This window comes from Pseudopodoces humilis, chromosome 22 (genome assembly GCF_049639895.1).
Source record: "Pseudopodoces humilis isolate 2021_Gansu_Grassland_sample_001 chromosome 22, ASM4963989v1, whole genome shotgun sequence".
Lineage (NCBI taxonomy): Eukaryota > Metazoa > Chordata > Aves > Passeriformes > Paridae > Pseudopodoces > Pseudopodoces humilis.
In genome coordinates, this window is record NC_142221.1 from 2,339,130 (window position 1) to 2,366,429 (window position 27,300).

The window sequence follows — 27,300 nt, forward strand, 5'->3', positions numbered from 1 at the left end:
CCTTGTGCCATTGGCCTCGGATTTGGTTCAATTGCTGCGCACGGACGGTCACACACAGTTAAAATTCCGGGGATGAGAGGTGAGGCCATCCCTAGAGCAGGATAACTGCAGGGAGCACAGGGCTGGTGATGCTCCAGCCTGACCCTTCCCTCCTGATCCTGCTCACAGCTCCACTTCCACATCCAAAGGGATGTTTGGTGCATTAAGTTCAAGTCTGGGGCAGGGAAGCGAGCAAACCCCTCTGACACGGCTGCCCTGGATCCCACAGGACCTGCAGCCTGACGGAGCCCGGAGAGCCACGCTGCTCCCACACCATTCCCTGCCTTGGGAATGCTCAACACACTCATCCAAACCCCTCAGGAGCTCACTGGGGTCTCTGCTGAGCGCTGGTGAGGAGGTGAAGGCGCTGGGAGGGGACCAAGGTGACATCCCGTGAGGAGATCAGGGATGACACCACCACAACCACACCCGAGAGCCCAAAACCTCTCCCAACCACGACACCACCCATCTCTGCTGGAGATATGATGGAATCTGCCCTGGCAAATGAAGATCCACTCTGGATCTGTGAAAATTACTGAGAAAAACCTGAGTTACAGAAAAAACATCACTGCTCAGGCACCTGAGGAAGCCCCATCCAAGGTGATGGGAAGAACGCGGGTGGAGAAGGATTTCCTCCTCTTTTCTTCCAGGAAGGGCTCCCTCAGAGCTGGAGAAGACACCAGGGAGGCCTTGGATGGACCTCCTTGGACCCAGCAGGGCAGGATGAGTGGGACCAGCCAAGGACAGCTCAGTAGCACAGAACAAGCCAAACTTAAAATAAATATCAATTATTAATATTAGAATTTGCTCTATAAACAAACAGGCTTGTCAGGAGCAATCCCTGTCTCTCCCTAAAAACACCAAAATGTGCTGGTTTAGGGTATGTTTAAGCCACAGAGAAGCAACAAAGTGTCCCAGCATCCCAAACCTGGCAAATCTCAGCTAAAACCTCCCAGGAGAGTTTGAACCAAGATGTTCCACACAATTGGTCCCTCCCAAAATGCAGCTCTCAGGGAAATGGGGGGAAGCCACAGTGTTTAGTTTAGAAAGCCACCCAAAGAAGCTGCAAAAGCCCAAACCACCCCAACAAACCATCAGCCAGGACTGCTGGAATTTCTTCTTCCTCCCTCTGCCCCTTCCTTTTTATGACCAGAATATATAAAAAAGCTTCCCAAAATCTAACCCCAAACCACCAACAACCCCAAATCATGAAGAAATAAAATAAAACAGTCTTGAAAGCCCAGGAGAAGCTTCTCACCACTAAACCTCATGTTCCCTAAAAACAACAGCCATGAAAAGCCACTGTGATTAGACAGCAAATGCAATAAAGCTTGATAATTTCTATCTTTAAAATTCCTCTATTAAATATGATCATTTTTCTTTTAAATAGAGCAGCAAGTGAATTTTGAAGGGTTGGAAATGGCTTCAGCCCATCTGACACAGGAAGAGCTGTGCTGCAGGAGGAATGACCTTTGCAATTACAGATGTAAACTGTATTTTTCCAGTCTCATCTCTCAAGCTGAGCTGTGTCCCAAGGTGCAGGAGGAGCCCCCAGCATGAGCATCACCCCAAAAAATCCACTCCCCTCTGGGCTGGAGTGTCCTACAGGTGACAGATCATCAACTGGACATCTCCAAATGGGAAAACTTGGATAAAACTGGATTAAAACCAGACAAACATCCCCCACCATGATCATTTTACATATGTGACCATTCAAGCAAAACAACATTTTGTTTTCTGATGGCAGCCTCTTTTTCCTGCTCGTGGATACGGGGGGATAATTTGTACATCTGCCTGATTTTTGTAAAGTCATAGCCTTTGTCACAAGATGTTCATAAAAAATGCAGCTGTTATTTGAGACAACTTCCAGGAGAGTTTGGGAATTCTCAGTTTCTGCATTCATCTGCTTTGGGGGAGAGAAAAAAGCAGGTTTGCTCTTTTCCAAACTAATTCCCTGCTCCGAGGCCTGAAAGGTCAGGGCAAGGCGACAGCAACAAAGGAAAAAGCATCGACCTAGAACAAGATGCTGCCATCAGAGCTCCCCCAGGAGTAATCAGAAATAATTAGATAATGTATTTAAATTGCCTTTTTTCTTCACCAAACAACAGAGGGACTCGGTGGAGAATCATTCCCCCAAAACCCCCAAATATCCCCCAAGTGCTGCAGCTCCCCAGGAAGGTGAGCTGGGCAGCAGCTGGGCCAGGGACAAAGGGACAGGGACCCTCTGGGGGTGGGAGACAAAGCAGCCAAAGGCTTTCACCCCCCCAGCCAAAGCCCCAGGAAAGAAAAGAGCTGAAAAGTCCTGCCCTTGAAGGCCCCAAAGGGTCAAAGGAAACTTCCCTTTCTTCTGTAAATGAGAAGAGAGGGGGGTGAAAATCCCACCCTTGGATTTGAGGCTAGCAGGGGGATGTCACCCAGCTGGGCAGGGGGTCCCCAAAGCCACCCAACCCCACCAGGCACAGGGGTGGCACCTGCCCTGCTCTCACTGCAGGGTTTGGGGGTTATTTCTCCATTTTTTAATGCAAAGGAAATGTAAAAACCCAGGGGAAAATATGCAACAGCTCACTGCAAACTCAGTGGCTGAGTATTATTCCCTGAGCCCGGAGATGCTGTAATGCCTCAAATAAAATAAAGAGTTAAATAAAATAGAGTTAAGTAAATGAAAGAGTTAAGTATAAATAGCCACATAAAGCCAAAAAAAATGCACTTCAGGTCTAGGCTGAGCATATTCCCCCCACCCCTGCATCCCAGCCTGTGCCAGGGAGCCAAGAAGCCAAAATGAGAAGTCTTTGCACCCCCACCCCAAAAACTGAGCATCCCCTCTTTGAGGTGAGAAAATCCAGGAGGGGAAGGCAGAGGGATTGGGGCACAGGTTTGGATTCCTGCACAGTTTGGCAGGGGCAAGAAAACAAGGTTAAGTTCAGCAATCAAATGGCAGTGAGACTCCTGCAGCACTGATATCTGCAGCTCCAAAGTATTTATTTTTGAAATGCTGCAAGTGGCAAGCGGCGCGGACGGACCCTATTTTTAGTGTAGCAGCCAGTGGCAATGGGTGAAAGAAGATTATTTCTGCCTTATTAAGAGCAGAAAGTGAATTTGCAAATATTACTCAGTAACACACGGGCAGCCCACACGCAGCAGACGTGCAGCACACGGAGCCACCGCGGCTCCAGCATCCTCAAAGTTCGCACGGAAAGTACGGCCCCGGAGGCTGGGGCAGGGAATGGGGGGGAAAAGATGGAAAAGTGAATTGAAATGGTGCTGATGGTGCAGCTCAGGAGGTGTGGGCAGCCCGGGGATGGGGTGCTGGGAGCTCAGTTTGGGACCCCGGCGCTGCCCTGGGGGCTCTCCTTGGGGACCTGGCAGAGCTCCAAAGGTCCCTCCATGGGGACCTGGCACAGCCCCGAGGGGGCTCTGCCCAGGGACCCTGGAACAGGACTGGCACTGCTTTTTGGGGACCCCTGCACAGCCCCGAGGGGTCTCTCCTTGGGGACCCTGGAACAGTCCTGGGGACTCTTCCTGGAGACCCCAGAACAGCCCTGGGGGCTCTTCCTGGGCACCCTAGCACAGCCCTGGGGGGTCTCACCCCAATCCCTGGCACTGCCCTGGGGGTCTCACCCCAATCCCTGGCACTGCCCTGGGGGTCTCACCCCAATCCCTGGCACTGCCCTGGGGGTCTCTTTGTGGGGACCCCAGAACTGCCCTGGGGGTCTCACCCCAATCTCTGGCACTACCCAGGGGTCTCACCCCAATCCCTGGTACTGCCCTGGGGGTGTCTCCCCAATCCCTGGCACTGCCCTGGGGGTCTCACCCCAATCCCTGGCACTGCCCTGAGGGTCTCACCCCGATCCCTGGCACTACCCAGGGATCTCACCCCAATCCCTGGCACTGCCCCGGGGTCTCACCCCAATCCCTGGCACTACCCAGGGGGTCTCACCCCAATCCCTGGCACTGCCCTGAGGGTCTCACCCCAATCCCTGGCACTACCCAGGGGTCTCACCCCAATCCCTGGCACTACCCAGGGATCTCACCCCAATCCCTGGCACTGCCCTGGGGGTCTCACCCCAATCCCTGGCACTGCCCTGGGGGTCTCACCCCAATCCCTGGCACTACCCAGGGATCTCACCCCAATCCCTGGCACTACCCAGGGGTCTCTCCCCCATCCCTGGCACTGCCCTGGGGGTCTCTCCCCCATCCCTGGCACTGCCCCAGGGTCTCACCCCAATCCCTGGCACTACCCAGGGGTCTCTCCCCCATCCCTGGCACTGCCCCAGGGTCTCACCCCAATCCCTGGCACTGCCCTGGGGGTCTCACCCCAATCCCTGGCACTACCCAGGGGTCTCACCCCAATCCCTGGCACTGCCCCAGGGTCTCACCCCAATCCCTGGCACTACCCAGGGGTCTCACCCCAATCCCTGGCACTGCCCTGGGTCTCTTTGTGGGGCCCCTGGCACAGCCCCACGTCCCCCTGTGCTGGCCCAGCCCCGGGCTGTGTCCTGCTGCAAGGTGAGTCACCGGCAGCCCGGGTGCACCGCGGCTCCTCGAGGTCACCCACCCGGCAGCTCCAAAAAGTGCCGTCATTCAGCCAAGGCAAAGCGTGTTATTGCCATTATTATTTAATCAGGTTTTTTTGTGGTTTTTTTTTTTCTTTCCCCCTTCCCTAACACTAATCTTAAGAGCTCTCAAAGCAAGGAGAAGCAAAAATAGAAAATGCAACATTTTAAATTTTTTTTTTTTTTTTTTTTCAGATTGCTGCAAGGGAAAGGGAGAAGGGAGAGACATGGCTAGAAAACACAATTATTCTGCAGAACTGAGTATTTTGCCACCTAATAAAAACTCAAGACCCCGAGTAAGTTACGGCCACAGGAAAGCACAGAGCACCCCATCACCCTGCCTGCAGCATCCCAGCACAAGCACTAATTCCCATCCGTAACACATCAAAAAAGACAAGTGCCATGCTGAATCCTATTCTCCTCACTCCTAGTACACAACAGCAGAGCTAGCAATATATAACATGCATGACTCAGTCCTAGCACCGTGCCACTACGGAACAGAAAGATTTAAAATAAAGTAAATATCTTAAAAGGTCAATTAAAAAAAGCTTACAAAACATCAGACGCTGCTTCTCGCTAGAGCTCATTACCTAGTATGGTGGAGCTGCCTGTGTGTTTTTTTTTCTTGTGCAAGTTAGTCTGTGAGTCAGCATTAACACACATGAGAACATCAGGAATACTGCCTAGTTCTGATGCAATGGAGGTTGTAAAAAAAAAAAAAAAGAAGAAGAAGAAGAAGAAATCGCACTCGGTTTGGACGGGAGCCTGTAATTCAATTGCCTTTACTTTTCAATTACTGCATAGCCTACCCTGACCAACCTGCAGAGGGGAAGGAAACTTTGCTTACATCTCTGTCTTAAAATTAATGACTTTTACTTTTGGCTACAGCTTATTCTCCCTGCTTTAAAAAAAAAAAAAAAAAAGACATAATATAATTAACCCTTCAAGGGCAGCTGAGCCCGTGCAGCAATTGGGATCTTCGTGGTTTTTTTTAGGAATTTCAGGGCTGCCAAAAAGTTCTGGTGAAGGGAGACATTTCTACATTAAACTTTTAATACTCTATAAAGCAAAGCTACGATTGCATCTGAGCTTGATCCTTAATGGAAATAGAAGCTTGCAGACAAGGGAAGTTAGAGACTGCAGAAATTTAACTCTGCGCTTCTGGGTCCAGACAGGCAAATACCAGAGTGCACAGGAGGTTTTTCAAAAATGAGGGGCTTGGTCATTCAGCAAAAACCCTGAGAAACCTAAAATTTCTGACATGAGGTGGCCACCCCAGCCTGACACCCACTTTGCCCAGGCAGATGGAGGCAAAGCTGAAAACTGCCATTTTTTATATATTGCATTTACTGCTTGTACTCCAGCAAAGAATTCCCTGTCTCCCCTTTCCCTGGGGGGAAAACCCCTCCAGACTGATCCCTGCTCCCAGGATCGAGTCCAGGAGCCTCACCACTGACTTTTCACTTCTGCCTCCTCTCCCCCTGCAACAAAACCCTTCACTGGGGGCAACAAATTGTGCCCAAAGCTCCAGAATGTGACTATTTCTGTATCACACCCTAAAACACTCCCAGACAACACTGCAGAATATTGCATTATATATATATATACTGCTGATGATTGTATGTATGAAATATTATAATACAGATGATGCATGGTCAATGTATTACTGTTATATTTATATATATAATATACTAAACTATGTCCATCAACACCTGACAAGTTCTGAGCTGCTGGGAGAGCCCTGCTAATGCCCAGCACAGAAATTCCTTAAATCTGGGTTTTTTTAATCTCTGCAGCAGAGAGGGGTCAGAGGTTGAAGTGAGAAAGTCTCCCCAGTGCTCATGACCTGAGCTGGTCCCTCAGCAACAAACACTGACCAACCCTCAAAAATATAAATATCTAATTCATATGGATTCATAATCCAGTGGATCACAAGAAATGCCAAACCCCAGCTTAGTTTGCTGGTTGTTTTCATGAGTAGACACAAGCACTGCAAAACTCTTTCTTTTCTCCAAGTATAAATACTTATTAATGCTGATTAACCAACACAGAACCCCCCTAATATTAGAGATCAACCACTTCTGCAGCCTCTCCTGCAGGCAAGTCTCAAACCAGTATGAGCCTGGTGGGGTTATTTTTCCTTAAGCATGTGGGATACTTGAATACAGATGAATTGAGTTTTAAAGGAAAAAACCCAAGCAGCAACTTCTGGGCCAAGTTCTTGTGTGCCAAACTTTTCAACTGCCACAGCACAGCTCGACAGTGTTTCAAAAGAATTTAAGCACTGTTTTGAATACTGCTGACAATCTTCCTCATCAAAATTTGTAATTTAAATACCTCAAATCTGAAAAGCACGCTCCCTGGGGCATGCTTCATTCTCCCTCCCCACCGCCCAACCTCCCCGAGCCCCATTTGGAATAAAATCCGCTGCTTTCTGTATCTGGCTGGGTTTTCCCCCCCTCCTGCAGCCCCCCAGCATCCGCTGCATCCCGCAGGGATCCCAGTGCTGGAGCAGAGCTGCTTCTGCAGGGATGGAGCCTCTGTGTGCACCCCAAAACACAGCCACCTTCCTCTTTTACAGCTCTTGAGGCTGGTTTAGAGATCAAACCAGTCACTGGTTTAGAGATAAAATCACTGATTTAGAGCCAAGTCCAATTAGTGATGTTGAGCTAAAACCAGTTAGTGATTTAGAGTTAAAACCAGTGACTGATTTAAAGCTAAAACCAGTGGCTGATTTAGGGCTAAAACCAGTTACTGATTTAAAGCTAAAACCAGCTAGTGATTTAGAGTTAAAACCAGTGGCTGATTAAGGGCTATAACCAGTTAGTGATTTAGGGCTAAAACCAGTAACTGATTTAAAGCTAAAACCAGTGGCTGATTTAGAATTAAAACCAGTTACTGATTGAAAGCTAAAACCAGTCAGTGACTGAGAGCTAAAACCAGGCTGTCCTGCCCCCCACACCGAGAAGGGGTTAATCCAAGGAGCCCCATTCCCACCCCTCTGCTCTCCCGTGGATAAAACCTTCCTTCAGACGTGTCAATAACCCCCCAATAATTCCCTGCCACCCAGCCTAATCCTCGAGGAGCAGCCAAAGGAATTTCTTGGGGTGCCTGTGCCGGTGGAGCAGCAGCTCCATTTTGGCAGGAGCGTGTTTAAGATTCCCTCCCAGTGCTGCAAAGCACCTTGAAAGGTCGACGAGCGCTTTCATATTCTCCGATCCATCTCCGACGCTGCCGCAGATGAAACGGATTGACCTAGACAAGAACTGCACCAGCCTCTGTGAAATAATCCATCACCACCCCTCGCCAGCCGCAGCTGCCTTTGTCATGGGAACGCTTGGGAATCTCACCTACCTACTGCAGCCGAGCAGGGGCTGGAGAGGCTTTAAATCCCAGCCCTGCTCTCCTGGGATGGAACCAAAGCCGGAGCTGCGGAGCGCCGAGCCGGCACACAACAGCAAATACCTCCATATTCCAAAGCCTGTGCCCATTACCGAACTCATTAAAGACAGTGATACTTTGTAACACACTCTGATCTTTAATATTCATAGCTTGCTTCATTTGCATATCATGCCATAAATAGTTGAAGCAGAGGTAAAACACAAAGCGCTCCACTTGCATTTCTAATTACGCCTAAAATCAAATGTAAATCACAACACATCCAAGACACAGAAAATATTAAATTTGCTGGCTCTCGGTTAAAAATCTCTTAAATGCCCTCCCCCCTCCCCAAACCACATTCACAAACCCAATTATTTTTAAAAAGAAAAATCAAAGAGGCTCATGTTGTCTGTTTCTAAAGAGGAGCTGACACATCCCAGCCCTGGGGAGGGACCCAGCAGCATGCCCAGCTGCAACCCCCCCAGTGCCAGCTCATCTCCCCAAAAACATCCCTAAAAACCTGCCCTGCCCACGGGGCTGGGCTGCAGGTGCCCATTTAACCTTGGTCCTGGGAGGAACAGGAGCCTTTTGCTCTGGGGTGCCTGGGAAAGCTGATCTCCAGCAAAGGAGGTAAATTTGAAACATCAGCTCAAATGTGAACTTGTGCTACGGCGTTGGGCTGGCTGGAGGTCGGGGCTTTGGATTTGGGAGAGGGAAGGGGAGAAGCCCTGGGGCTGGGAGCTGCTCAATCCCAAGGTTTAATGAGGAAAGTTTTGGGGTGCTGGCACTCAGCAGCTCCGTGTCCAGAATCAGACAATTCCTGCTCACAACGTACCAAAAGCAGGCAGAGGCAGCAGCACAGGGTGTTCTTCTCTGCTGTGTTTTCTCCTGGAACATGGAAGAGCCCTCAGTGGGGCACCAATCCTGTGGAAAAGGCTCAAGACCCCATTCAGCTGCTGCTGATGCTCTGCCATGGGCAGGTTTGGCATCAGTGAGCCCTGGGCTCTCTCCAGATACATCCCAAATATCTACAAATAATCAAATAATACAGCCCTTTTCATAGCAGCTGCAGCAAATTCACCTGCCTCCCCCAAAAACATCCTGTGCTGCTGGCAGTGGCTCGTGGGACTTCAGTCCCAAACCACCACAATCCTGGAGGATTGCTCCACAATCCCACTCCATTTATGGGCTTTTAGGGAAAAGTGTGGCATCAGCAGAGGAGCCAGGCTGCAGCCCTGGGGAAACAGGGCTGAGGTGTCCTCACCTGCACAGATGAACTGACCCTGCTTCCCCCAGCTCACAGAGGCACCAGAAGGCTTTGTATCTGCAAAGCACCTCGATATCCTTGGATAAAAAGTGTTAGTAGTACATTCCTGATGGTGGCACAAATAATTCCCCTGATGCTTCTGCATCTTGATTTTATGGAAAGGGTTTATGGAAATCCTCTTGATTTTATGGAAGTCCATCACCACCACCAAGTGAAAATGCACATTTTTAGTTCAAGAGCACTGCAACCTCAACCCAGCCCTGCTCCTTGCCCACCACACTGATCCAACACACTGCTGCTGCTCCCAGGAAGCTCAAAACCTTCCTAATCTTCATCCATCTCCCCACTCCTCCTCTTCACCTCCCAAGAAACTTCTCCCAACAGAGACACAACATCCACAAGACTCAAAGTTTTACAGATTCATACCTGAATATTGAATTAAAATAAAATGAACTGAATTTCATGAAAGCAGGACAAAAATCCCACTCTTTGGGAAGGCAGGAGGTGCCCTGGGAGCGAGGAAGGCTGGAAGACGTGGATCTTTTCTCACTTACCTTCCCTTTCCCACTGGGGCTCCAGCTGTAGAAACCCACCACATCTTAATGGAAGGCTGTCCCCGGGGAAAAAGGCATTTTTAAGCCACTCAAACCCGGAGTAATTTTGAAGGAATCAGCTAAATATCACCAGTGAGCCGGGCACCCGCCGGCCACCCCGGCTCCGAGCCATCGCCTCTCCCTCCTGAGACTTCTCCCACTTAACAAAAGGCTTAAAGAGACTTCTGAGAGAGAATGCAAAGTGGAAAGAAGACAAAAAGCCAATATTATCACTGCCACATTCTGCTCCTACTTGTAGGAAAGCTGCTGTTTTTCCAAGGTGAAAAAATCCCATCAGTGAATGGGTCCAGAGTTTCCCTTGCATCCCCCCCTGCCAATTCCTGCCCTCCCCTGCAGCTCACCCTGTCCCTTTCCAGATTCGAGTCCAGCTCAGCAACCACATTGCATCAGTTCTAAGAAAGGGTTAAAAGATTTTTTTTCCTGCCATATCGACTTCCAAAGAATTCCAGAGACGTCATTAAATTTAACCCCGAAAGGTGAGCAACTGCCCCGTGCCCCGGCCCGTGCCCAGGGAGAAGTGAAAGCGAGCAGCTCACAGCCTGCAAAGCTTTTCTGCTCTTCGTATGTACCCTGGCATCTTGCCCAGACCTATTTTTAAGCCCATTTACTAGAAATCCCACAAATTAAAGGAAATACGGATAATGTTGTAAGAATCCTTTGGGCCAAATAAAAGCTACACATAATTTTCCTTGTGCATCAAGAGTAAGATCCTTAACCACAAAAACCAGATTTCCCCAAAGCTCTTTTGCAACAGTGAGAGAGAATCTTGTTTTGTAAAAAGTTGCTTTGATTCACTCCTGGATTACAGGGAGAGCAGCAGCTCCGCTGCCTCCCGGCCAAACCCGGGAGTGATTCCTGTTATGAAACAGAAAGGTGTTAGGAGAACACAAATAAATTAAACATTTCCAGCTCTGGAACGGGGACTGCAATGAGAGTGAGGCACAGGGTGCTGTGGGGAGAAGCTGGAGGATGGTTATTGGGATTTTTCCCCCCTGCAGAGGAGATTTGGGTGGGTTTATCTCCCAGCCTCTGTCCAGCTGTGTGTTCACTGTGCTCATGAAGGGTCAATGTGCTGGAGAATTTCCAACTTGCTGCAGGCAGGACAGTCAGCACAGACCCCCTCCTGCACCCCAGGAGGGGACAGGGCACTGCCAGTGCCTCAGCCCAGCCCCAGTGAAGGGTCCCCACAGCCTCTCCTCAGGGATTTCCTGAGAAACAGTGATTTTATACAAAAATAAATCTATCTCTGCATCTCTGTTTGAATAATTACAGTGGGGTCTCTCATTTCTCTCTCTCAGGAAATAAAGGAGCATCCACCTGCAGTGGGGCTTTGGGAAGAGCTGTGTTTTATGCAGCACCCATGATTTTAACCTCATAAAGACTTTAAACAAACCCCACTAACAGGTCTTTCTTATAAAGAAACCAACAACCAGATCAGTGTTTCACTAAAACTCATCAGACAAGCAGAAACAGCCCCAAAACACAGCAAGTCAAAGCAGCATTTGTGGTTAGTCCTGGCAGGGAGGGAATGAAGGGAAGGTGCTTCCTTTCCCCATCCAACCTCCCTCTCCTTCATCCCCCACCTCTGGCTTAAAATGTCTTCCTCACAAACATTCCAGCTTCCTTTTGGAAAAGGAAAATAATTATGCAAGGGAATAACCACTTCTCTCCTACAAACACACAGATATGAACAGCTAAACACACAACTTCGGGAACTTTTCCAAGATTTATATGTTTTGCATGGAAAGCAAATGTTGGTGGTTTTTTGTTTTTTTTTTTCTCCCTGCCTGGGAAAATATTTAAGCACCAAGTTTATGGAGCCAAGTGCATTTATTGCTGGTTTCTGCTGCTGCTGCTGCTGCTCAGACAGAATGGGATCAGTGATTTAAGCGGCGCTGGCCGATGCCCGAGCCCCCGGCCCGGAGCTGTGCCGGCACGTGGCTCTGGGAATTCTGGCCCAGACTGAGCTTTTACCCATGGCACAGGATGGCAGGAGTGGCTGAAAGATGGCCTGGAGCATCCCAGTGCTCCCAGGAGAGCCCCCAGGTCCCTCCCAGCCCCACCAGTTCATCGCCGTCGTGCTTTCTGATGCAGTGGAAGTCGTTTCATGGTGATACCCTTAGAAACAGCAACACTTGATTTGCATTTTCCTGGCCCATTTTACTGAATCCCTGCCTTCAGATGGAAACCCCTCCCCGTGTTCCCAGCTCAGAGCAGCTCCCAGCTCCCTCAGTGCTGCTGGGACCATGAGCCGAGGCAGCAGTGGGCAGCAGCCCTGTCCCATCCCTGGAAGTGTCCAAGGACAGGCTGGACAGGGCTTGGAGCAACCTGGGACAGTGGAAGGTGTCCCTGCCCATGGCAGGGGATAGAATGGGATGAACTTTAAGGATCTCTTCCAATAAAAATCTTCCTGGAATTCTATAAAACCCCAAGATCCACTTGGTCCCAAGCCTCAGCCACTTTCTCAGACCTGGAGACCTCTTCACAAGGCCCTCCAGCTTTTTGCAGCAAGCCAGCCAGTGATTTTTGCCTCTATATTTCCACTTATTTGTGTATTTTTGCAAATCTTTCTGGCCAGTTAAACCAGAACCGTGGCAATTGCGAAATCCAGGAAATTTGCTGCAACGCTCTGTAACTCTTGCATGGCAATTAGCCAAAGCCTCACACAAATAAGCTTTTTTGCCACACCGTTCTAACCACCAAGCATTAACCCATTTTCTTAGGAAACAACATCTGCTGAAACAACTTCCTAATCTAGCAGCAGGCACGGAAAAAACCCACTGCAGCATCTCTAGTGCATGGTGAAGAGAATTAACAGGCAGATTTGTCCTGCTCAGAGGGTACTGACTGGACCCATCCTCCTCTCACAGACCCTCTCCCTGGGATATTTATTCCCTGGGGCAGGAAAAGTGTAAAGGCCAAAGGTTTTCCTGCAGCACTTACATGTTTTAATGACAGAGATGATGGTGGAGCAGCCTGGGGGGGCTTTGGAGCAGGATTTGCATCCCTGAAGCCAGACTGTTGTGGGGTCTGAAATCCTTGGAGCTACAGGAGCTGCACCTTATAGCTGCAGGGATAAATCAAAGCACAGCAGGACGGCACAGGTGTCATTTGTAAGAATAAACACACTACTGGGCAATAAAGTAACAATTTCCATTTCCTGGCCTTTACACAGCTTTTTTTTTTCTTTCCTGGGAACATCAAGCCAAAATTAGGCTCCATGATTTGCCCTAGGAAAGACAGAAACCACACAGTATCCTTCTCCTTACTCCAGATTAAAACAGCAGCTACACTTCTGCACCATTTGTTAGAACTCATTTCCTCCCTTATTCTCTGCCCCTGCTTTCTCCACCATCCCACTGAAAAACCAATAAAATAAAATAAAAACCTTCCTTTTGGGAACACAGTGGTAATAATACTGCTCCCATCTGTTGATAAGTCCGAGGACCTGCACGGGGAGCAAAGAGGCTGGAAAGCTGAAAGGGAGTCAAGTGTTTGCATGGTTCTACTGAGAAATGAAATCCAGCTTTAAACACAGTAAATCGGAGACTATTCTGAATCACCTCTTGAATTTTTTAATGCTACTCCTGGGAGCACTGAAGGTAAATATGTTAATTTGACTTCAATCATGGTGCAGGGGAAAAAAAAGCAGCACACTGTATTAGTTTAGGGTACCAAGTCTTAAAACTATTCATGCATTTCTGCATATTTTATACTCAGCAAATAAAGTTCCAAGGTTCTATAAGGAGGCTGCAAAATTATTCTGAGTAAGCAATAATGAGCTGTGCATTATATAAAGCTGATACTAATGGTAATCTATTATTAAAATTTGAGAGTTATAGCAGCTCTGTAAGAGTCCGAGAGCAGGTTTTCCTCCCTAGGAAGGGAGAGCAGCATCTGGAGCAGGGAGGTGGGCCAGACAGGTTTTAGGGGCCCCAAGCTGCACCCCAGGTCCTTGGGATAATCTGTCCCAGGTCTAATTAACTCTTCCTCCCTGTCCCACTGCACAGGCAGCAGAGTCACAGCAGGTTCACCCTCCCAGCGTGTTTCATCCCCCGCCTGAGCGAAACAGATCTCCCAAAATGCATTAAAAAATGAACAGGGTCTCAGGTTTGGATATCTCAGCCACTCCCAGAGCCAGCTTGACCCCTGATTCCTGTGATGCCCCACCTGGGCTGCCCCAAGGGCAGGGATGGGGCCAGTGAAACCCAGGGAGCTTTTCCTACCTGTCCTCTCCTGCCAAATCACCTCCAGGGCCTCCAAAGAGCACCACAACATCCAGGGTGGCCACAGGGACTCAAATGCACAATGGAAGAGGGCACATCCCAGCATCCTGGTCCTCTGGAAGGTTCCCAGCCCTTGGAACAGGGTTGGGGTTTAAGGTCTCTTCTAAACCAAACCATCCCATGGTTTTACAATGCCCAGCAAGGTCAAGCCAAGCTCTGCTTGGTGCTGGTTTGAGCTGGACTTGTTCTGTCTCTCTCCCAGCCCCATTCCTTCCTGGAGATGGATGCTTTCCTGGGAACTGCTGCTCCAGGATCCATCCCAGTGAGCGCTGTGCATTTTAAGGACAAATCATCACCTCCTGGAACAGCACCTCTCTGCACTGCTGCGAGAGAAACAAACAGCAAAAATCCCAGAGTTTGGCTCATTTTCCTCCTTCCTACATCTTTTGGTGAGAATTGAAGCAGTCTCTGGGGGCTGTGAATCTGGATCTGGAGAACTCACACAGAAATAGGCACATCAGTGAGGCACCAGGACATCTCCATGTGTAACCTCCATCTCACAGGGCTCATGGATCCTGAACACCCTTGGGAACATGGTGGTCCCACCTCATCACCTGCCCCTCGGAGGAAAACCCTCCCTTGGTTTTGCATGAAATGCAAAATTCCATTTTTCCTGTGTTTCAGAGGCTGCAGTGTGCAGCCAAGCTCCTTCTTCCCAAATGAAATTCTGCAGTAAGTGCAGATCCTGAAGGCAACGTTCTGCCCAAACCACAAGATAATGAAGCATAATAATTCCAGGAGAAACAAACTTAGTCTGAGACCTTTCTGCACTGAGAAGGATCTCAAACAACGACGAGCTCTTTGCTCTCTCCACACTGAAAAGGTGAGGAAACCAAAACAGAGCAGGTCAGATTTGCTGGGTGTTTATGGCATCCACCTGCTCTGTGCCCATTCCCTGCTGCATTCCCTACCTGGGCTGAAGGAGTTAACAGCTCCTCTGGGATGTAACAGGAGCTGGAGTTACTCACCCAGGCATGTCCGGATTGGTATCAACCCGGAGAAGCCTCTGAATGAAGTTGCCTTGGAGATGCAGCCAAAACCAATGACCAGATATTAACTTTTCACCACGGTGAAAGGCAGGCAGAACATGTGAAACCAGCAGGACACAGCTTCCAGCCAAGCTGGAACATCCGGATGCAACGTGAGGGACTCCTGATTCCTCCTGGAGGAGTAAAACGTTGTGTCTTTGCTCAAGGAACAGGAGAAATTTCCCCTTGCAAAGCCAAGCAGGCTGGCAATAAAACCTAGTTCTGGAACCTTCTGGAATAGACAATTAATGTCCATAAGCAAGATGATGCCTTTCCTTGGTTTAATTTTAAAGTTGATGTTAAAGATAGCAGCTCACTGCTATTAAAGATACCAAGCTCCTTAATTCTTTCTGTAATCAGCTTCATAAGCAGAAAAAGCAGCATGGGCACCTTACCCAATGCAGCTGAAATGAGACATCATGAAATAAAAGCCTTAAGAAGGAGTTCAGAGGCTGGGCTGAAGCAGGATCACACATCTGCCTAAGCCAGCACTTCCTCTCCACTTCCAAGGGCAGGTTTGGAGATGGGTGAGCAGGAAGGAGAGGCTGCCCTGGCCATCCACTGCCTCCCAGGGCAGGCACACAGAAAGAAACCAAACTTCAACAGAGCTCTCTCAATCTCAGCTCAGAGCTCTCTTCTGTGCCCCCCTGAAGGTGCTCAGCCACTTCCCAAGGGCGCCGTGCGGGGAGGACAGCGGGTGACCACACTGGTGGCACCAGGAGGAGGAGCACCCACTGAAGTCCATGAGTGAAACCTACCCCAGCTGCACCTCTCCTCCCTCCAACCTCACTGACCAAGGAGGAAAAACAGCTTGCAACCACCACAAGACTCGCTGTGCATGAGATGAATCAGAGCAGCACTCTCCACGCCTGCCACCGGGGAACAAAGCCCAATGGACACACCACAAGCCTCAATTTCCATCCCCAAACCCAGCCTTGGCAGGGGATGATGCTTCCCAGGCCCTGCAGGGAACTTCACTGCATCTCACACAGGGAATGACCTGCAGGGCTGTGCTGGAGCCCAGCCCCACCAGCAGCACCCAGCAGCGATGAACGGCTGGTGGAGCCACACTTGGGGCTGTCGGGGACAGATCCAGGAGCACGAAGGAAAATGGACATCTTCCCATCACAGCAAACACTTCCTTCCCATCCACACGCCAGCCCCTTGGTATTTTTTCCCTGAAGGAAAAACAGAAGATGCTTTCCATAAGCAGACGATTTCAGCAGCTAATTTTACCATCACTTATGGTCGACTTTATGACTAAGATTTCATGCTGACTATATTAATCCTGTCAAATTTCAGAGTGAGAGAGAAATGATACTGTATATTTTATGGCTGCAATAACTTCTAAGCCATTAGACATGCATGCTGACATGAAAGTAATCAAATTGATTTTTTCCTATTACAATGAAGAACTTTGTATGAGCGAATAGTCTTTCTGGCACGGGAATGAAACGACAAGAAGCCTTTGCTCACTCAGGAAATTAGGAAATTGCCACGAGCCATCGTTCAGAAATTTGAGTTTTCTGCTTACTCACATTTTATTGTCACCAAAGCTGAAAGGGACATGTTAGTCAACCAAACGATCGACAAAAGCCAATGCCAGGGATAATCAGAGGGGTTTGAAGCCCTGTTAAATACTGCAGAAGCTGCAGTTAATTGTTTTCCCAGCATTAAAGGCTCCCCTGTGCCTTTTTTAACCTCATCAGACGCATTTTTCCCCTCACAGCTCGCTGGCCACTCCTCCAGGTGTTGGGTGGGCAAGGCAGAATGGATCAGAGTAAGTTCCTCAGAGGGCTTTAGGCAAGTCCTGGACACCTGGAAGTGTTAATGGATATCCCACAGTCCGTGAGAAAGCCCGTGGGCCAGAAGGTCAACTGAAATGATTTTTAAATGCAAACAGGTCTTTCACTGTAAATTCCACTTGCTCAGTGTTTTCTTGAGGGTTTCAACACCAACTCATCTCTACACCTCGACTCTACCCACCTAAAACTCCAATTTAGAGCCCTTTAATCCAACCTGTGTGTCAAGTTCTAGAGAAAGTCAGGTGAGAACAGAGGCACGGTGGGCAGACAAGTGGCAGATGAGGAACCAGCCTGGGTGTCCTGTGTGGCCAGGGGCACACCCGGGCAGGGCAGGGGCTCTGCAAGCCAGGCCCTGCAGGGATGGGCCAACAGGGCACACCTGGCAGGTGAAAAACCCCGTGAAAACCTGTTTTCTGCCCCTGCTGCGTGAGAACACGTTGGGTGTGAGAAGACAAGATCAGAGAGGCTCAACATCTCCAAAGACTCAGCAACCAGAAGCAATTAAGTGCAGATATGACAAATAATGCAAGAGACTCACCTGACAGCCTGCAGGCACAGCCACAGCTCCTCTACAGCCAATAAAGGGTAAGATTTTGGTTTAGTTTTCGGTGGTTTTATAGAATATTGGTATCAATCGTTAAATAATGTCAGATTTTGCAGACCAAGCCACCTGCATGAAAAAAAACTGGCACAGGGACATGCTAGAGCTGTCTGAAGGCCCATAGAGATAAGGGTGTGTATGTGTATATATATATTTATACACATATATGTATGTATGTCTTGGGTTAGCAAAATAATTACAGTTTTAACATGCATTTAGCTGCAAATTAAAATGCTTTGATGGCTTTCTATCAATAACATTTATTTTGGTTACGTTTTCTTTGGTGTTTTTTCTTTAAAACAAAAAGAATTTAGAAATACAAAACCATGAAACCACAACTACACGGATCTCCTCAACCAAGACTTGCAAAACACCAATTTTAGTGAATTCCAATTTCAGTGAATTCCTTTGTCCTTCCACACCAGATATTTGTAAAATCATCAGAGCTGCCGTGGGCAGGGAATCTTCCACTAGACCAGGTTGCTCCATTCAACATGGCCTTAAAGAAAAAAAGTTGGGTATTTTATTGTTGTTCTGGGGCTTGTTATTATTTGGGGTTTGGGTTTGTTTTTTTTTTAAGTTGCATACAAGCAAAGCTCTCCCAAGAAAACCCAAGCCAAAGCTCATCTCAGCACACTGAGCCCCATTAACACCAACACAAGAACCCTTCTGCTGCCCCTGAGATTTAGGAGGATCCCCCATTCCAGGATAAGCCTGGTCACCAGGATAAGCTTAGTCCCCAGGATAAGCTTGGTCCCCAAGGTAAGCTTGGTCCCCAAGGTAAGGTTGGTCCCCAGGATAAGCTTGGTCCCCAAGGTAAGGTTGGTCCCCAGGGTAAGCTTGGTCCCCAGGGTAAGCTTGGTCTCTAGGGTAAGCCTGGTCCCCAGGATAAGCTTGGTCTCTAGGGTAAGCCTGGTCCCCAGGATAAGCTTGGTCTCTAGGGTAAGCCTGGTCCCCAGGGTAAGCCTGGTCCCCAGGATAAGCTTGGTCTCTAGGGTAAGCCTGGTCCCCAGGATAAGCTTGGTCTCTAGGGTAAGCCTGGTCCCCAGGATAAGCTTGGTCTCTAGGGTAAGCCTGGTCCCCAGGATAAGCTTGGTCCCCAAGGTAAGGTTGGTCCCCAGGATAAGCTTGGTCCCCAAGGTAAGGTTGGTCCCCAGGATAAGCTTGGTCCCCAAGGTAAGGTTGGTCCCCAGGATAAGCCTGGTCCCCAGCCTAACTTGGGATGTGGCGCCCAGAGCAGGACGAGCAGTGAGCCACCAGCCCCTCACCACCTTCACCCAAATCCCCATCAGGAAACAGCAGATCTTCCAAGCAAACCCCGAGAAGATCGTGCCTCCACTCCCCAAAGCCAGAGTCTTGCATAGGTAGGAGAAGCCTCCCAGGAGAGGCAGTGAACAATATCCACGAGTTCCTCATGACCTTACGGAGATTGCCATGACAACACTGCTTCGATCCTCCAAACATGGATATATTCATTTGCACTGGTGTGATTGAGAATAATTAGAGTGAGATTCCCTGAGCTGGGGAGTCACAGCCATGCACGGCTCTGGCAGCAGAGCCCAAGTTTCAAGGGAAGCAGCCTCAAATTTAAATGTAAAAAAGAAAACCGACAACACTCTTCGGAGCCGCGTGACCTAATTCATTATAAAGAATGTCAGTTAGCAAACCTTTTAAATAAAACATTAAGCTAGAGGTAATTTGAAGCCTTGTGGATTTTGTTTTACTCAATTATTTTCTAATGCTTCAACTTCAAGAATAAATATGCAGGAATCAAAAAAAAAAAAAAAAGGAATACTAAGGGTTTCATTTAATTCTTTTTTCAAAAGAAATGAAGACATTCATACTAAACCAAAATACACTCAACCAAGCTGGATTTTTAATTAAAACTTTTATGTCCTACAAGATTCTTCAAGGTTATAATATCTGCTCCCACATCGTGAGGCAGCATCACGCTCACACAAGGGCGAGCCCATCATCCACGTTAGAACAACCTGTGCTATGCATTGCTGTAACTTATTTCCAGGACATCCACTCACAAATTAAACCAGCTTGGAATGCTATTTCTTCCCTGCCCCATAATTTCCATAACCACTTGCAATTTTCACTCTGTTGGGAAGAGTTTCCCTGCAGCAGATGGAGGCAGGGGATGATCACGCCGGGCTCTGCTTTGGTTTTATTAATGCCTGGTGGTGAGAACAGGGCTGGAGTGAGGCAGGTGGGGATGTAAAACCTGCAGAAGGGCAGCAGAGGGTAAAAGCCACTGCTGATGCTCACAGCCTAAAATGAGGTTAATTGGGAAAAGGGGGGAAACAAAGGGAATCACAGAATCCTGGAGTAGTTTGGGTTGGAAGGGACCTTAAAGCCCATCCAGTCCCACCCCTGCCATGGGCAGGGACACTTTCCTCTATCCCAGGTTGCTCCAAGCCCTGTCCAACCTGGCCTTGGACATTTCCAAGGATGGGGCAGCCACAGCTTCTCTGGAAGGAGCTCAATGAACACAGCAAATGCTCCTCTAAGAAATACAACAAAAACAAGAAGAAAAACAGTCATAAAGAGGCATCCTTTGAAGCAAAAAAAAATAAATAAATAAAATTTAGAGCTAAATATTTGATATTATTTTGGCAGCATCACCCTTTTCCAGAGGCTACCAGAAAGAGATTTGCAGGAATGTGCTTAACACCGCTCTGCTACAAGTCCGTGCTACAAAACATTCCAGAAACAAAGAAACCCAGAAGATAAAAAGATTCCTTTCCGCCACACTGTTTAGAATAAAACACCTCCCTGCTTTGATTCAGCCTTCCTTGCAATGCTTTAAAAATAAAAAGTCAGCCTTTCCCCGTAATTCACCCAGCGGGTTCCGGATCCCTGGGTTGAACCAGCAGCTGCCACCCTGACCCCAGGAGATGCCAGGGAAGCAGAGGGCACAGCAAGCTCATGTAACCCCTCACTGCTCTGATTTTCACGTCACAACCACACCCTGGGGCAACTTTCGGGGTGTCCAAAGTTCTCTGTGCCACGGAAATAAAGGATTTGGTGTTGGTGGAAGGTGTGAAGGGTGGAACTCGGCGCACGTCGCACCCGCCCCAGGGCGCCCCAGCGCACCCAGGGCTCCTTTTCAAGGCAGAAAACTCCAGATAAATCCATTTCCCTGCAGCAGGGCATAAACAAGGATTAGTATTCACCCGTTCATAACAGGGAAACCCTGCAGCTAGAGGTGGAGTCAGGCAGCGCCAGAACATCCAGCCTAAGTTGCTTGACGAATGCTAACTATGACTTCCAGCTTATTTATCTAATTTGGGTTGATTTTTAAATATTGATTTATCTAACCAGACACAAAAAAGAGAGCCTGAAAATTTCCAGTGTTAGTGAAAACTCCGCCTGCCGCTGTAATTCAATCTACATGTCTGAATATTACTGACTTTTGTCAATCACATTTGTATTGAGAAATGCCTAAAAAAATTCAGGACCTCGTTTTCTCAAAATGATGTTAAGTGCCTGGAAAACGGGGTTCTACATCAAATGGGCCTCTCCAAAGCTGACTGTGATGCACAGCTTGCAGGTATTTTAGTCATTTACAATATTTATCAAGCTCTATTTTTGTCAATCAATCCATAACAAGAGCAGAACAGCCAATACCTATAGAACAATGCCCTCGATTTCAGCGCAGTCTGGTGAGAAAGGCGCAGCTCTGAACTGATACAACCAGTTTGTAACACGCACACAAAACACATGGAGGAGGGATGAAGTCAGTGGCAAAATCCTCAGTGGCTTCAGCCGGGCCAGGATTACCTCCAGGAACGTGCTGGTTCTTGGAGAAACACAAGGAAGATGCCAAGGCTGGAGAAAAGGAGGCTCAGGGAAGATCTTACTGCTCTCCACAACCTCCCTGACAGGAGAGAGCAGCCAGGGCAGCTCAGGCTCTGCTCCCAGGGCACAGGGACAGGACAAGAGGAAACAGCCTCGAGCTCTGCAGGGGAGGTTCAGGTTGGACAGCAGCAGGAATTTCTCCACGGAAAGGGTGGCCAGGCATTGGAAGGGGCTGCCCAGGGAGTGCCCATCCCTGGAGGTATCCAAGGAAGGCTTGGACGTGGCACTCAGGGCTCTGGGCTGGGGACAAGGTGGGGATGGGTGACAGGCTGGACTCGATGATCCCAGAGGGTTTTTCCAAACTCAGTGATCCTGTGAGCCTGTGAAAGCTGCATGGGGCAGGACCACCCATCCCACCACCGGGGTCTGGGCTCCAACCTCTCACCACCCCTGCAGTGCCCCCGCTCAGGCCGCTCTTACTGGTCCCAGTGACCCAGAGGCTGAAACTGGTGATACTGGGCACCTGGGGAGCTGTCCTTGTGAAATCTATCCCAGTCCTGCTCCTTGGAACCGCTGCTGGTGCTGAGGGTGATGCTGAGCATCCCCACCCTACGGAATACGAGGCACCACCACATCATTTCAGAGAGCACCGAACAGCTGAGAATATCAGAGCCTGTGATCGCCCTCAGGATGGATTTGAAACAATGATCTAAGCACAAAAACCCTCCCTGACCATCCCTGAACCCACGAGGTACAACACACTCCCCCCAACCCCAGCCCTGGTTTTAAAATTCAGCCTTTATCAGCTTGAGTTGAGCAAATCCAGTCAAAAGGCAGAAACGGATTGTGCTAGTAAGCAGAAAAACTGTTACATCTTCTGAATGTAATTTTGCCAAAAGCCTCTGCACAATTTTTTTTGTCACGCTTTGCATTATGAAGGAAATTTCTTTTTAGAAGAACAGGAGAATGATTTGCATAATATTCTTTGCAAGTTAATATCAGCCTCTGATAATGATCTCTGCATAATGCAAAAACGTTTGAGAAGACTGTTACAACACTAAGTAATCATATTTTAAATTATGTTTCCCTTTATAGAAAGGTGTTGCAAAAACACACAGACATGAAATCTGTCTGTTGAAGTCCCAAGAACCACCTGACCATCTTCCCACTATTCTACTGTTACAGATTGCAACACTGCCTTTCAAAATCTTACAAAACAAATTACGCTGCAACAGTCTGGCTTCACAGAAGGCAGAGCTTTTTCCTGTGCTGCTGCTCCAGCACATTACATTTCACAAGAGCCTCTGATGTTCTGCACGGGTTAAGCAAGGGCCCAGAAATGAAGCTGCAAAACAATCAGACGGACCTGCGGTGATTCAGGAGGATTCTCCCGTCTCACACTGCCACCAGGCAGAGGTGGTGGCAGCACCAGGGCATGCCCTGCCTGCCACCAGGTGCAGGGGACACTGGTTTAGCTGGCTGATTGCTGCTTTGGCCCAGCTGGCTCACACATGGAGCACTGGGAATTCAGGCTGTGACGCCGCTGCCACAACCCCAGCGGGGCAGGTGTGCCTTCCAGCAGCCAGGGATCTTCCCGAAATCTCTGCGAGGGAGGAGGTGCTGGATGCAGCCACGAGATCTCCACTCATGCCATTGCTCATGGCTAATTAGGTCAGGAACTAAACATAAAAGCAGAGGTCCAGGAGGAAGCCATTTGTACAACTCTGCCGGGCAGCATCCTATTAGATGTGGGCGCCGGCGATTTCCCTCAGCCCATCTCCAAAGGGGGATGTGGGTGGGAAGCTAATGCACTTGGATATTAAATACTTAATATGTCACTAAGACTTAACAGCCACAGCCAAGTGGTTTAAACCTGAGCCAACCTTCCCTGAACTCCGAGGAACAGAGGGAGGCTCCCGGGACAGCCCCTGCAGGAGGAGATGGGATCGGGAGTGGTACGAGGAGCAAAGACACTTCGGGACCAGTGGTACAAATGATGTATCTCAGATTTGGGATGGAGCAGGACCCACGGGGTGGGCTGTGCTCCCAAGGACAGTGCCAACAGCAGAGAGTGTCCCTGAAGGTCCCTGTCCCCAGAGCCCACGGCAGCCTCAGGAGCAGCGTGGGCAGCACGCTCCGTGCAGCCGCTGCCACCCACGCCTGTGTCACTGACAACAGGGCAGCATTCAGCCTGCACAGTGGGTGGTTCTTGTCCCACCTACAAAATGAAGACTAAAATTCAAATACCAGATCTGAGAAGCCAAGGCAAGGAGAAAAGAGCCTCTGGGATGTCAGTCTGAGCTCGCTGAGACAGCTCAAGCACTGCCCTGGGTACGAAACCATCCCAGACTCATGAGATCGTTCCTCCCCTCAACAACTTTTGGTAACTTGGAGAGTTTGTCCAACTACATCCAGCAATGGGCAGGAGAACAATCCTTCACCCCACCCCATCTCCCCTTTTCATACCTTTTGAAGCAAGTTCCAAGCAGCTCCTTGCTACGCCTCATCCCAGGCTTCCTCAAACGGGTTTGCAAGCATCGGGAAGTTGGGTTTTTTCTTCAAAAACTGCCAGCAAATCTATCTCCTTTTTCCCCCCTAAACTGGCATATCCATCCATACTGGTGTGTAGTACCACCAGACACAATTCCTAAGCTCCCAACCCACCTCCTGTCACCTGGAAACCAGGAGGAAAAACTTCTCCCAGGTCCCAGCAAACAGCCGGCACGCGCGCCGGGGCGGGCACCAGGGCGCGGGATCCGCCTGAACCAAGTATTTCCATTGCTAATGCTGCACCTTGGGTCTTATACAACATTCCTGAGGCATGCAGGAGAGGTCAGGAGCAGGCTGCAGGGTGGGGAGTGGACATCAAAGCACCCAAACAGCACAAATCCCTGAGGCACAGCCAGGGGAGGCTGCAGGAGCAGGGCTCCGGTGGGGCCGGCACTTGTGATGCCTCATAAATACACTGCAGTTGAACTGCACCTAAGGTGCTTCAAGGATTTTGGGGAGGGAAATGCCACTTGGGAGGTGTGAAAGAGGACCAAGAAATCATGACTGTCACTTGGTAGAACCTTACAGAGGACTAGTAAAAGCCACTGGAATATTTTCATTTAAAATCACTTGCAACACTTTGCCCTGCGGACATCACCGATGTGCCACTGGAGTTCTCTGTGCTTTGATGATGGTCAAGCAAAAAAATTAAGCTCAATGCTCTGCCAAGCTGTGCTGGAGTGACAGCCTGGAGCAGACACACACACAGCCTGCAGGTTCTCTTGGTTTCTCCACCCCCTCCAAGTTGTGCTGCCCTCCTGTTGCCCTGCAAAGAGTTAAGTCCTCCCTCCTGCATCATTTCTCCTGCCAAATACAGATTAGTCAGCAACTACTGCAGGATACACCTCTCCTAAGGCACTCACAAACAAGGCAACAGCCAGTTTGGGATCTTAAAGGGAAGGTAAATGAGGAAACTTCCTAAAGTTGATTGCAGAAATATTCATGAAGGTACCCCGTGGCTCGGGTACCTCCAGCTGCTCTGCTGAAGCTCCCACTGGCTCCCAAGGCAATGCAGAGGTGTGCTGGACACTAAATCAGCGCTGCAAGCTGGAATTAGAATCCACCAGTGGATCTGAAAACCATCCAGAGCCAAACCCCCAATCTGGTGACACTGCCTGACCCCAGAGCAAACCTCAGGATGGAGGCTCCCACTGCCAAAACAAAGCACTGCAAGTACCCTGGGCTCAATCTACATTTCTACAGTTGCACAAAGAAACCAAACACCCAGCAGTCATCTGAAAGGCCAGTTATTAGATCACTTGCAATGAGCTGAAATGAAATCCCCACAGGCTTTATTGGACTACTGAGATATTGATTCTGGTGTGCTTCTCACTCAGCCTGCTGCACAGAAATTCACCCTGCTAGAAACCCCACCTGTGTGCTGGGCCAGAAAATTCCCTGGGAATGTGCAGGGTTGCTTTTCCCTGCTCCCTTTTCCTGGGCTTAGAACTTTCCCTTCCCCTAAGGACATTTAACTTGACTGGCACAAATGCTGCTGGTTTCATCCAAAGGCACAAACCAGAACACACCCCCAGTTCATCTCAGCTGAGCTGGGTCTCACTCTGGCAAGGTCTCCCCAATTCCTGCCATTATTTGGCAATTTTGGATCCCCAATTCTCTCAGGTTATAAATTCACGCGATGCCTCGACACAAAACACCACCACTATAAATAATTATATTTTTTTTTTCCCCCCACATGAAAAGGGAGTAAAACAATGAAACCCCAGGCTCTGCTGCGTGTGCAGAGGATCTCCAGAGCTCCAAGGAAGCACTTGCACGTCCCGGGCTGCGCGACGCCCGCGTCCCTGTGATGCGGTGCCAGCAGCACGCTCTGTGCTTCACGGCTCACTTCCCACGGCATGAACCCAGCCCCAGGAAACTGCCAGCGTCTTCTCCCGAGCCCTGCAGATGTTTCAGCTCCAGTGGGCTCCCTGGCCAGCCCAGCACCATCCATCCCTCCTCTCCTGCCCGCCTCGGAACGCCCCGCGAGGCGGCAGCTCTGCGGCTTCCACGGGTCTATTCAGCTTTTTTTATTTTTTAAAAAAATATATATAAATAAAAATTCATGCTTGCAGCATAAACACAAGTTGGGCTGGTACTCCACTCCTCCCTCAGTGGGATGGGCTCATCCCTTGACTTCCAGCTCAGCCAGTCCTGAGGTGCATCACTGCCTGGGCAGCAGCACACCCACCCTCCCAAAACCCCAAAGGCTGTCCCCATGCTGCAAGGACACTGTTCTTCCCTAAAGGACCTGCCCTTCCTAATTTATCCAACATCCCACAGGAGGTGCAAAGTTCTTGGGCAGCACAGGCAAAGCTCTGGAGGTGTCCAGGAGTGTGTAAGGCTCAGGCTGACCAGCACAGAGTGTTCTGGATGGGCTGGAGCCTTGGCCAGGCTGGAGCAGCTGAGCACAGCCCATGGCCCTGATGCAGCCATGGCACAGATCCTGGGAGCTGTGTGGTGAGTCAAGAAGTCCTGATGTTGGATTCACTACACAGCCTGTGAATTAGTCAATCCTCTTGCGCCTGGGGAGGGGGGCTGGTCCCAATTCAAATATTGTGTAAGCTGAAAAAGAGCCTCTTAAAAAAAAAACAAAACACAAACCCAAACAGATAAAATGCAGAAATACTATTTTGGAGGAACTGGGGAAAGCTGAAGCAATAATGACAAACGATTCCTTGCTGCTCTCCCATTCCCTTCCTCCCAGAGCCCTAAAAAGGCTTCTCACCATCCCGCTCCGGCCCTGCTCACGTTACACTGGGATCAACCGGAGCAGAGCCCGGTGCTCGTGTCCTGCCCAAGGTCACAGGGGCAGGCAGAGCCCAGGAGGAGCCCAGGAGGAGCTTCCCAGGGCTCTGCCCCAGCCTGTGACCCCGGCATTCCCACATTCCCAGGCATCACCTGGGGAGAACACACACTGCGGAGTGATGGAGCGACAGGGCTGCCTTCTGTTGGGTTCATTTCCGTGGACACCACGCAGGAAGTGAAGACAACCTTCCCAACTCCCCCTTTTCTTCCAAGGCTTTTCTCTCTCCCTCCTTTTCTCCCCCCCAGTTCTTAAAATCCAATTATAGCACGACTCTCTCAGCAGGGGTCAGTGTGGAATAAGAATCGCCCGAGTTAATGGACATGAGACCAAGAAAGATTAATGCCTAAATGGTTTCAAAAGTTGTACGATGCCGATTTCATTAACATTTTAATTGTAATGTATCTTTTTAATCTTCTTTCACACTAATGGTTTTTATATGCTTCAAAAAAGAAAAAAACCAAAAAAAACTGCTGACAACAAAAATATCAACATACCAAAATTAACAGACGGAACTGAGTGCTGTAATGGGAGCTGAATGAAATGCAGAAAACCATGTTAAT

The 27,300-nt window shown here is 49.1% G+C and overlaps 1 protein-coding gene across 4 annotated transcripts in view; it reads right to left on the reverse strand.

Annotated features, from left to right (window-relative positions):
• NACC2 (NACC family member 2) overlaps positions 1–27,300 on the reverse strand; it is a 55,383-nt gene that overhangs the window by 22,011 nt on the left and 6,072 nt on the right. The window contains exon 1 of one of the 4 annotated variants that reach the window (XM_014257957.2): positions 10,196–10,277. The exons of 1 other annotated variant lie outside the window; for it this stretch is intronic. The gene's annotated coding sequence lies outside the window, so the exon portion shown is untranslated. 2 more of the 4 variants (XM_088065835.1, XM_014257958.2) reach the window with 2 other exon arrangements.